This window comes from Sander vitreus, chromosome 16 (assembly GCF_031162955.1).
Source record: "Sander vitreus isolate 19-12246 chromosome 16, sanVit1, whole genome shotgun sequence".
Classification (NCBI taxonomy): domain Eukaryota; kingdom Metazoa; phylum Chordata; class Actinopteri; order Perciformes; family Percidae; genus Sander; species Sander vitreus.
Genome location: NC_135870.1, coordinates 26339811 through 26350871, shown reverse-complemented (window position 1 = coordinate 26350871; position 11061 = coordinate 26339811).

Here is an 11061-nt window from a genome sequence, read left to right as displayed (position 1 = left end):
GTTTAATCTGTGCCCTGTTCATTTTCCCATTCATTTCTGTCTTACTGTATACCACAGTGGACATTCTGTGACTAAGATTTAAAAATGTGTCATCAAATTAAAGGTTTCCTGTGTATTTTAGATAAAAATAGAGTACTGGCATATTAATGCAAATGTTTCTAGAGTTACACATTGCCTAATTAAATAACTGTAGCTGCTCATTTGGAACTGAGACTATGTCCTGTGTATTGCCTGGCAGGGAATTTTAGGATTTTAGGAAGTTAGAGGTAGTTTACATTCCACAACTAGAATGCACTAATGGTGGGTATTGTATTTTTAGATTCCAGTGCTTTCATACTTAATGCATTTAGTTTTGAGTAATTTAAAGACAACAAATGATTATTATTTTTTTATTATCTTTTTTACAGAATAGAATTAAAAAGTTGCCTTGGTAAATAAATAAATGAAAAATCCAAATGATTAAGACTTTTGGTAATATTCCGAGGGGGGTGGGGTGGGAGACACCTGGGACTTGGACTAATGACCTCAGTATTTCTAAAATCCTGGCTACGTCCCTGCATGGGCCTGAAAAATCTGCAAGCAAAAAAAATAATAAAAAATAAATAAAAGAAAAGATTAGCCTCATATATTTTATAATATGATTTTAGTTTAAATGTCCCAAATTATACAAAATTACAATATTATTATTTGCTGAAAAGGTATAGGAAATAACATATTTATTCCACTAACAATGTGGTATTGATATTTCTGCAATGACTTAATTATGTATTTGTGCTGCACGGCTTACGTGCTGTAGTGCGTACTATTATACTTTTCCCAACTTTTAAACTATTTCTATGAACATCTTTTTAAAGTTTAATACTAATAACATTGTATTATCATTTCTATTTCTGTCTTACTGCTCTCCATGGCAACATTAACAGTAGGTGAATAGGATGTTGTATTGTTGCATCAATGGTTTGCTTTATTTTGTCTCTCTGTATGATTTGTGTTTTGTTGCTGATTTAGTTATTGTCTTATGGTTTATGTTTGTGTTTCTCGTGTGACTTTTAGAATATGTTGATGAAGGACGGAAGTTGAAAATTAGCCGGCAGGCTAACACTGGCACATTTACTAAAATGTTGAATAATGTGTGTTGTCTTTATAGATACAAAACTAAATGAAGTAAATATTGCACGTACATGAATTCAGTATCCTTTATTGTTTAAAAGCATGGCAGCATTGGTTAAACAATTGGGTTAGCTTCTTTTTTCTTCCTTTTTTTTGGTGTAATATCTGAGAGTGATAATCGATCCCTTAAAAAGTCATACAACCTTAGATGTAACATGTCACATTGTGAGGTATTTTGGTTTATTATAAGTAAATAAAGAATTGTATCGCATGGACAAAATCATAAAAGTCAGATTTTTAAATGGCTGTTTCATTGCAGTTAGCTGGAGTTTGGCAACAGTTCAAAAATGTACAATGACTAATATACAAATTCATAAAGATGTGAGATGAATGGCTGTTAAATGAGTGTTTATTTAGAGCTGGAAATGCAGTGATAATGGCGTGCGGTCACATTTGAATACAGCGGGTCGACTCTGCACGCGGCCATTGTGTTCCCATTAAAAGCCGATTTCACGGCCAACAGAACCGCAACAAAAGAGGCAGCAGGTCCGAAAAGTTTGAAAAGACTGGAAGAGAATAAAGGAGGAAGAGAAAAAAGGGGAGGAAACAAGGAGAAGAAATAGGTGAGAAGATAGAGGGAAGGAGGAAGATAATAGAAGTGTGCCTCACTTTTCTTAGTTTTTTCCCCAAGTAGCTTCAGTAATATCCTTATTATACTGTATTTACACTGTGTTTTTAAAATGTCAAACCCAGAATAACGGCTTATCTGTAAATACACTTTATCTTTATGTATCTCTACATTATCTTCATAATGTGTGCATCGTCTCTACATATTTAATCGCTATAAATATATATACATCCCTACATTATCTCTATCTATAGGCCTATATATATATATATATATATATATATATATATTTACTATGCATCCCATGAATCTCTAGACTTACTCTAGACTTACTCTTCAAATCTTTATAATTCTTCTATATAAATATAAATACATCATCTCTTTTCATTTATACTTGTCTCTACATATTTAATACAATCTTAATATGTATTTTTATTTTTGTGTATATCTCTACTGTGTTTGTATACATGCATTTATGAAGCTCGGTAAGTATTATATCTCTGTATTTATCTGTATCTCTATAAATCTCCATTCCATTCCCCATACATCTCTGTATTATTTCAAAAAATATGTATCTATGAAAGACTACCTCACCTCTTTGTATGGTCTCTATATACTGTATTTATTTCAGTGTCTGTAGTTATCTATAACTTGTCTAATGTATCTTTAAAACACGTCTTGTGTTGTGTGTGTATCTCTGTGTATTGTCTCTATGTTTATAAAGCTTTGATCTATATCCTTCTATTTAAATAAATTTGCATATTTTCCTACCGATAAACGTGTTTTATCATTATATATTTATGTAACTTCATAAATTACGTCAATAGCCTATACATGTATATAAATCTTAATAAGAACTGAATTATCTTTACTACAGTCGCTCCAAATACTATCTATATACTTATCTAAGTCTCCAAGTATCTCTGTATTATTTCAAAATGTGTATTTATACATTTCAATAGCCTAAATAAAGTTTTTGTATTAAGTTTTCTCTATATGTTTATACAAATCTCTGTGTCAGCTCTCTAAACTGTTTAATTAAAATGCTTCTTGTATCTCTGCTAATAACTTCTACGTATACGTATATAGCTATCTCATGTTCTTTTATCTCAAAATTTGTGTGTGTACGATTCTTGAATGTATATTACTTTTCATATGTATGTCTATAAATCCCTATTTTACCACCACGTTTACCAAATAAATCTCAACATTTTGTGCAACAATTATCTTTATCAATCAGTTTTATCTCAATGAAACTCTACATCTTTAAAGCTTTGTCTATCTATCATATATTTAAATACATTTAAAAGGTTTCTGAACCAATTGATTGAAATATCATTCAATCAATCATTATTACTGTAGGCTAAATTACCGCACTATTTCTACTGTATAATATCGCCATAATATCTGCACAGCTTGGAATACGTGTCTTCATCTAACTCTACAATATCTGTATTCTCTACTTCTTTACATAAATCTAGCTGTATAATTATGTCTATCATCTGCATATATCTTTATAAAACTCAACAAAAGACTGTATTCACACTTTATATTCAACACCAAATATGGCTGCCATGAAACACCAAAACACACTGAACAGGACTCACCAGCAACCAACCACTGCAGGAGAAGGAGGAGGAGGAAGAGTTTGAAGCTGGACAGATGGACCCCCGTTCAAAAACTGCTGGCTCATTTAGAGAGCGAGAGAGAGAGAGAGAGAGAGAGAGAGAGAGGGAGGGAGGATGGCACTGGATATATTAAGAGAAAAGAGAGAGAGAGTCAGTGGGACAGATGCGAGGCAAAGCGGAGCAGTGTTTGTCACTAACGCTATAGATTAGCATGTGGTCTCCAGCACAAAGCTGCAGATCAATACTGCTGCTCTGTACACAGCAGATGGCCTGGGACACACAGAGAGAGAGAGCGAGAGAGAGAGAGAGAGAGAGAGAGAGAGAGAGAGAGAGAGAGAGAGAGAGAGAGGAAACATACTGATCAACCAGCAGCTCTGCAGCTTTTATTCCCATTTTACGGCCGGACGCTCGCTTTGAAGCGCAGCTAATAGGACTCCCCAGGACCCACAGCAGAAGAACCTGCTCTGTCACCAACTTCTGCCTCTCTCTCTTCTCTTTTTGAAACTGTTTCACAAGTTGCAACGTGGATTCCGATTTAATAATTGATGAATCTGATGTTGTTAATTATCTTGTTTGTATTCTTTTGTTGCCTTTGTCTTTAATTCCCCCCCCCCCCACCCAACAATTATGAACCAAATTGAAACAGTGAAAATCTAAACAAATTAGGCCCTTGTTAAAACAGTAAATGGGTGATGCTGAAAACATTTCACATTGTTGACCAGATGATGTTGAATGTCAGTGCAATGAAAAGGATAGATAGATAGATAGATAGATAGATAGATAGATAGATAGATAGATAGATAGATAGATTTTCATTGATCCGAAAAATGGGAAATTACAGTGTTACAGCAGCAAAATATCAGACACACAGCACACATAATAGACATGAAATAGAGGATACAATATACATGAAATGATAAAAAGGATAGAATACTAGAACAACTATTTAAAATATATACAAGTTGGGACTTAACTACTTAAAGAGCATTAATAAAGATGTAAGTAAACCTATGTTTGTGCAAGTTGCACTTAGTGCAGTTGTGCTGTATATGAGTCTTATCTAACACTCAGTGATGATGGGTTAAAAAGTTGTATTGCCTGTGGTAGGAATGATTTCTTGTAAATTGCTTCAGAACATTTTAACAGTTACCTTATAATAAAGAACCATTTTAATATTTGTTTACAAATGATGCATCAAATCTTAACTTTAATCCATTCTAAAACCTGCTGGTTACTGAAGCTCCGTTTTAACAATGATGTTTATAAAAGTAGCAATTGTAAATTGAATCAGATTTTTGAAACCCTTAAAAACATTTACATTCTTTTTTTTTTTTTATTGAAATTTTATTGTGCTTCGTTATTTATGGTTGAGCATTTTGAACTTGTTGTAACAAGATCTAAAAGGAAATTGGCAACAACACACAAATACAAAATATAATAGTTTTTATAAAAAAATATAACATAGTAAAAAATAATGCAATTTAAAGAAAATTTTATTAAACAATGTAACAAATATACAGTTTTTCTGACACCTGTATTATAATTAGGGTTGGGCATCGTTTGGATTTTAACAATTCTGATTCCAATGCCGATTCTTCCTTTCTATTCCGGTTCTTATTGATTCTCGATTGTGATTCTTTGAGAGGTGGAGTTGAAACGGGTCACATGCTTATTTCACAAATAAGAGGAAAGTTTTATTTTGATTCAATGGTGGTTTGTAGTTTTACCAGGCTTTTTTTAACGTAAAATAAAGCCACACTAGAGCGTCACTTACTGTGCTCCATGGAAACCAAAACTTGCATATGTTGATTTTGGATCCGATGATCGGATTTGAAACAAAATCCTCCAAACGATTCCACTAAAGAAACAATTCCACTGGAATCATAATTTTTGAAACGATTCCAAGTAAGAATCGTTTCTCAATACCCAATCCTAATTATAATGCAGAATTAAAATGTAGGGCGCCCAAATAGCTCAGTTGCAGAGCGGGCACCCATATATAGAGGTTTACTCCTCGACGCAGCGGGCCCGGGTTTGACTCTGACCTGCGGCCTTTTGCTGCATGTCATTCCCCCCCTCTCTCTCCTTTCATGTCTTCAGCTGTGCTATCAAAATAAAGGCCAAAAATGCCCAAAAAATAATATAAAAAAAAAAAAAATGTATCTGAAACATACAACTTCAATAGACTGAATCACTGTAACGTTGCATTGATACAAAAAAATACTTCCAGGAATACTGGTAGACAGGTAAACAAATGGCAGTTGATTTGAATTGCGGAGATATGTGAAATCTGCAAACTTGTTTATTTCTGTTTTCATTTTCAGCTGTAACTGTTAGGTTTAAAGTTACACGGGGGGGCCGTATACCTATCTGACGTTTCTGCTGGGCTTATTTTCTGTACAGTGTTGCTTTGCTATAGCATCTCACCACTAATCAGACTGACTGCTAGCTTGGGTGGTGTCATTTTCTTAAGTCTTTGGCCCAAGTGTTGAAATATAAAAGTTTCTAGTAAAGTCAACTAATTCAGGATAATAGTCCGGTCTCTCCCTGTGTGGTGTGTGTGTGTGTGTGTGTGTGTGTGTGTGTGTGTGCGTGTGTGTGTGCGTGTGTGTGTGTGTGTGTGTGTGTGTGTGTGTGTGTGTCGACCTTTAATAACACTGAGGACAGTTACAGTAACTTCATGGGGGGAAAGTGTTGGGAAACTTGTGGCTAAGACTCATGGGAGCTGTAGTTGTTGAATGCTATAACAAATTACTTTTTAAGTTATGAAATAAACCTGTGAGGGGGGGCGGCGCTTTAGTTCCTGGCTGTGATGTCAGCGTTGTGTTTACACCTCCATATTGCCTACAAACTCTATCACTTCCTCCTCCGCCTCCTCTTCCTCCCCCCTGCAGCTGCTCCTGCTACAGTCTGCCTCCCCCACCTCCTGAACCTTCCCCTCCACCCTCCCCTCCATGTCGGTCATTACTTCATCCCTCCTTTCCTCCACCTCCACCTCTTCCGCTTCCATTTCTCTATCATCCGGATCTCCGTCACCTCATTGTTCACCTCCCCTTTTCCCCTTGTTCCTCATCTTTTGTTATCTCTTCCTCCTCCCTCTCCGCCACCTGCTCATCTTCTTCTCTTCTCTCTCATCCTTCTCTCACCTCTGGTCTCCATCTCCTCCTCCACCTCCTGCTACTTGCTGCTTCATCTCCTCTTCCTCCTTCTCACACTCTTTCACTTCTTGTAATTTTTCTTCACCTCCTCATGCTAATCCTGCTGTATCTCCTACTCTCCCAACACTTCTTCTTTTGTCTTTCTTGCTCCTCTCTTAGCTCCCACTTCCTCTCTCTGGTTTGTGGAACGTCATGTGGAACATAGAATGGCAGCCACCTCTCAAATCAGCTATCCCTCAGCAAGACAGCTAAAGGTTTCAAGAGGAAACAGACAGACAGACAGACAGACAGACAGACAGACAGACAGGCAGGCAGACAGACAGACAGACAGACCCCCTGCCTGTCTCTCTGACAGCTGATCAAAAGGAGAAAATGGGTCAGGCTTCTGGTCTTCTGTCCTTAATTACCCAACAGTCTTTAAACAAAGCAACATCTGCCCAACTACCCATCCTGCTCCTCCTCCCCATCTCTTCCTTTTCCATCTCCTCCACCTTCTTTTCTGCTTTTTACATCGCCTCATCCTTCCGTGCATCACTCAGGCTCAGTGAATTTGGTAACACTCTGTTCAATTCAATCCAAGTTTATTTATAGTGTCAAATCACAACAGGAGTTATCTCAAGACACTTTACAGATAGAGTAGGTCTAGACCACACTCTATAATTTACAGAGACCCAATATTTCCCCCCCAAGAGCATGCATTTGCTGCGACAGTGGAGAGGAAAAACTTCCTTTTCACAGACAGAAACCTCGGACAGCCATCTGCCGTTGCTAATACACAGGGCTGTAATTTAATATGATTTTCCAAGAATTATCCTTAAAAGAACCATACAATGTGTGAGGGATAATATAGGCAAGATAGTGTTCAGTTGCTTCACTTCCAATTACTTAATTCCATATAATAGCTACCGTATATAAAGAATTTTAGTTGCTGCTGAACATGCAAAACATGTCAAATGTTGCTACAGGCAAGATTACAATTCAATATATGTGGAATTTCCAGTGTAATTAGGTAACAAATGAATATTTACTTGAGTTTAAAGAAGCTTTTTTTTTCCTTTAATTACTATCAAATTACATAGTTCATTTCTAGAAATGATCATATTAGAAAATTACAGACCCACAAAATAAAGCAACAACTGACTTGTCAACCCGTTCTCACTCCGAACTCGTAAAATACGGACGTTTGGACAGTGGCTGTCAGCGTCTGAAGCGACGAAAAAAGCGCCCTTCAGCGTGTTTGTAGAACATACCGGGGAGAGCAGCATCTATACAGGGTTTAGCGAGTAGTATATAAGGGGGAAATTCCGCGTAGGGAGGTAGGGTGGTAGGGTGGATGGGTCAAACACAGGACTTTCACCCAGGAGACCTGCGTGTGTCTTTAACTGTCCCGTTATTCCCGAGTGTCACGGAAGCGTAAGCCCACCCACAACCTTTTCCTAAACTCAACCGTCCCGTTCTTCCCGCGAGTCACGGAAACGTAAGCCCACCCACAAGCTTTTCCTTAACCTAACTGCGTCAAAAGGGACGCCAATAGTCCCAACCAAGTCCGTTTAGTTATATGACGCTAAAGGACACTTTTAGCATCATTAACAACGACAAAGGCACCTGACCTAGTGTCCGTATTTTACGAGATGGGAGTGAGAATGTGTTGGACTTGTAACATTCAAAGAATGGTCATGTAATTTTTTTTTTTTTATTTGGACTGTAAAATTCGGAGGATGTCTTAATGAACATCAATCTTTTTACAGTCACAAAACTAATACAGAACATTCAAACTGAAGCATTGCGAGGATATTTGATGCCTACATAATAAGTCACAGATTACAGATACAAAGATTCGGTCTCTGTATCTGTAAAGGTGCAAAAGTGTGTTAAAATACTCTGAGAACGTTGTGCTAGAAATCTTTAAGAGTGTTGTTTCAATGCAAACATTTTTAAGCCTTTTCCAGATATCTTATAGATTGGCTTTCCACATCTCCAACTTGTTTTAGTGATTCAAATATGTTTGGTGTTGTGCTTATTAACTTCTGTTTCCTCAATCCCCCCACATCACAGTTTTGTTGTCACGATTAAGGATCGGAACATCTTCTATCAAAAATGACCACATGGCAATTTGGTCTGATTACTAAAAGAACAACCAGAAAAATAGCCCAAACCATATTAGGATAAATACAACATGGACCACATAGAACATATTGTACTTATACTAATACATGTATTTCTTGATTGAGTATACTGTAATACAAAAAACATGGAAAAGTCAGTAATTGAACTAAAGAACATCTAGTTGTTTTGTTGTATGGAAGATGAAGAATGTCTTTAACTTTTATATTACAATCAACCCTGGTGTCATTGTTGTGTTTTATCACAACAATGTGACATACACAATAATGTACAATGATAAAGGGAGTCCAATCATTAGTAATTTAATATGAAATAAGTGTTGTTGTTGTTGTTGTTGTTGTTGTTGTTGTGAGAGAGAGAGAGAGAGAGAGAGAGAGAGAGAGAGAGAGAGAGAGAGAGAGAGAGACAGAGAGAGAGACAGAGAGACAGAGAGAGGCAGACAGTTATTTAGCAGTCATTTGTCCTTGGAAGTGTAATGAATTGTAAAGTGAACCAGCTACAGGCCATAATGCTCTTTCAATGCAGCTCCCACGCTCATCACTCCACCCAGAGACTGTCGATAACATCCCAACACACACCAACACATCATTTACAGTGCATCAGTCTGAACTCAACACTGTGAGCTACAGAGCTGCAAACATCTGTCAGACACCACACAACAGACCAAACTGTTACTGTATTGTTGCTCATGTGTTGATGTCGCACATCATTTCGTGTTGTGCCATACCGTGTCACGTAATGCCACGTCATATCATATGTATTGTGTTCTATGGTAATGTCATACTTGTCATGTCATGTCAAGTCCTATTATAAAATGTTGTTTCATCTCACGTCATAAGAGGTCATGTGGTATTATATTATGTCATATCAGTGCCCCTAGGATTTTTTCCAGGTACGTGAGTTTTATTTTGGGCTGCCGGAAGATAGTGCTTCCGCTAATGAGCATGGCTTTAGACACATATTTGTACACAGTTGTAGATGTCGTATTACGTTTCATAAAATGCTTCTTACTTATCCAAATGTACAACTTTGTAAAACATATACAATACAAATAACATCAAATCAAATCATGTCAAATCAAAATAATGCAAAAAAAGAGGTCATGGGTCGATAAACAAGAAGCCTCAGTGGAATAAGTCGCATCCTCCCTGAGAACATTTTACCCTTATGGGTTTTTTTTAAAACAAATTGGTGGAGATTCTTGATGCCCCTGATGAAGTGGAAAACACTCGCAAATGCGAATTAGTCTGAAACCTCTCAGTTCATTTTCAATTTCCATGGGGCGTTGTCAACAGGTCATCATAGTGCTGAGTGACCAGGTACCCCATGGCCAATAACAGCACAGTAGTAGGCTACCAGCCAATCACAGCACATAAGGACACCCGAGCGACAGAAAAATGTAAACAGACTACACCGTGCAGAGAGGAGCTGGTATATTATGAATACGGCAAACACATCTTTCATCTTAAGAAAAGCTTCAAGTGCAGTTGATTGTTCTCCTTTTAGCAAAAATATACAGTCCAATTTTGTTCAATACCGATGCGATAGCGGCTTCGACAGAAAGCTCCACACATAAGGCGCTGACACACCAACCCGCTAATCGGCCGTCGGACAGTCTGGCGAGGTCGGTGACTCGAGTTTGTTTGGTGTGTTCCGTGCCGTCGTCCGTCGGGGGGGCCATCGGCCTTCGTTTCGAACAAGCCACCATTATCGATCGGCTGGAGAAGCCAGACCCACGTGACGCGTTCGTCATTTCCGTTTTTCATTTTTCGGCTGTCGCTTCGATGTGTTCCGAGGCACTTTTTGGACCTCGGGAAGATGAGTTGTGTCCAGGTTGTGTCATGTAGTGTCATGTTATTTTATGCCATGCCATTTAAGGTCATGTTATGAATGCTGTGTCATATTACATTATGACAATTAGTTTTAAGTCACCTCATACAAGTTTATTTCATATGATGCTGTGCTGAAGGAAAGTCTGATAATCAGGAATTTTAAGATTAACTTTAAGATTGTTTTTTTGTGGAAAAATCAAACCTTAAAGGCAAATGATAGACAGACAAAACTTTTGGGGGATTGGCGCTTTGCAAGGAAAAATAAAAAGGAACCATTCCTCGGTGTTGGGGGAGGTTTTGTTGTCTATCATGTCAGTTCTGGTTTGATCATGTGTCTATCATGTGTTATTTCCTGTCACCTTACTTTATCTCAACAATCAGAAGCAGCAGGTGATGAGATGAGAGCTGAGATGAGATCAAATTTTAATGATCCCTGTGGGCAAATTGCTTCTTTTCAGCAGCAGCAGAAGAAGAAGAAAAAGAAGAACGGCAGTAAAAACCAGCATCCTCCACGTGAATCCTGTTTCACAGAGTATAATGAATGTGAAGATCAGCAGGACGTACATCACTGACTCTCCACA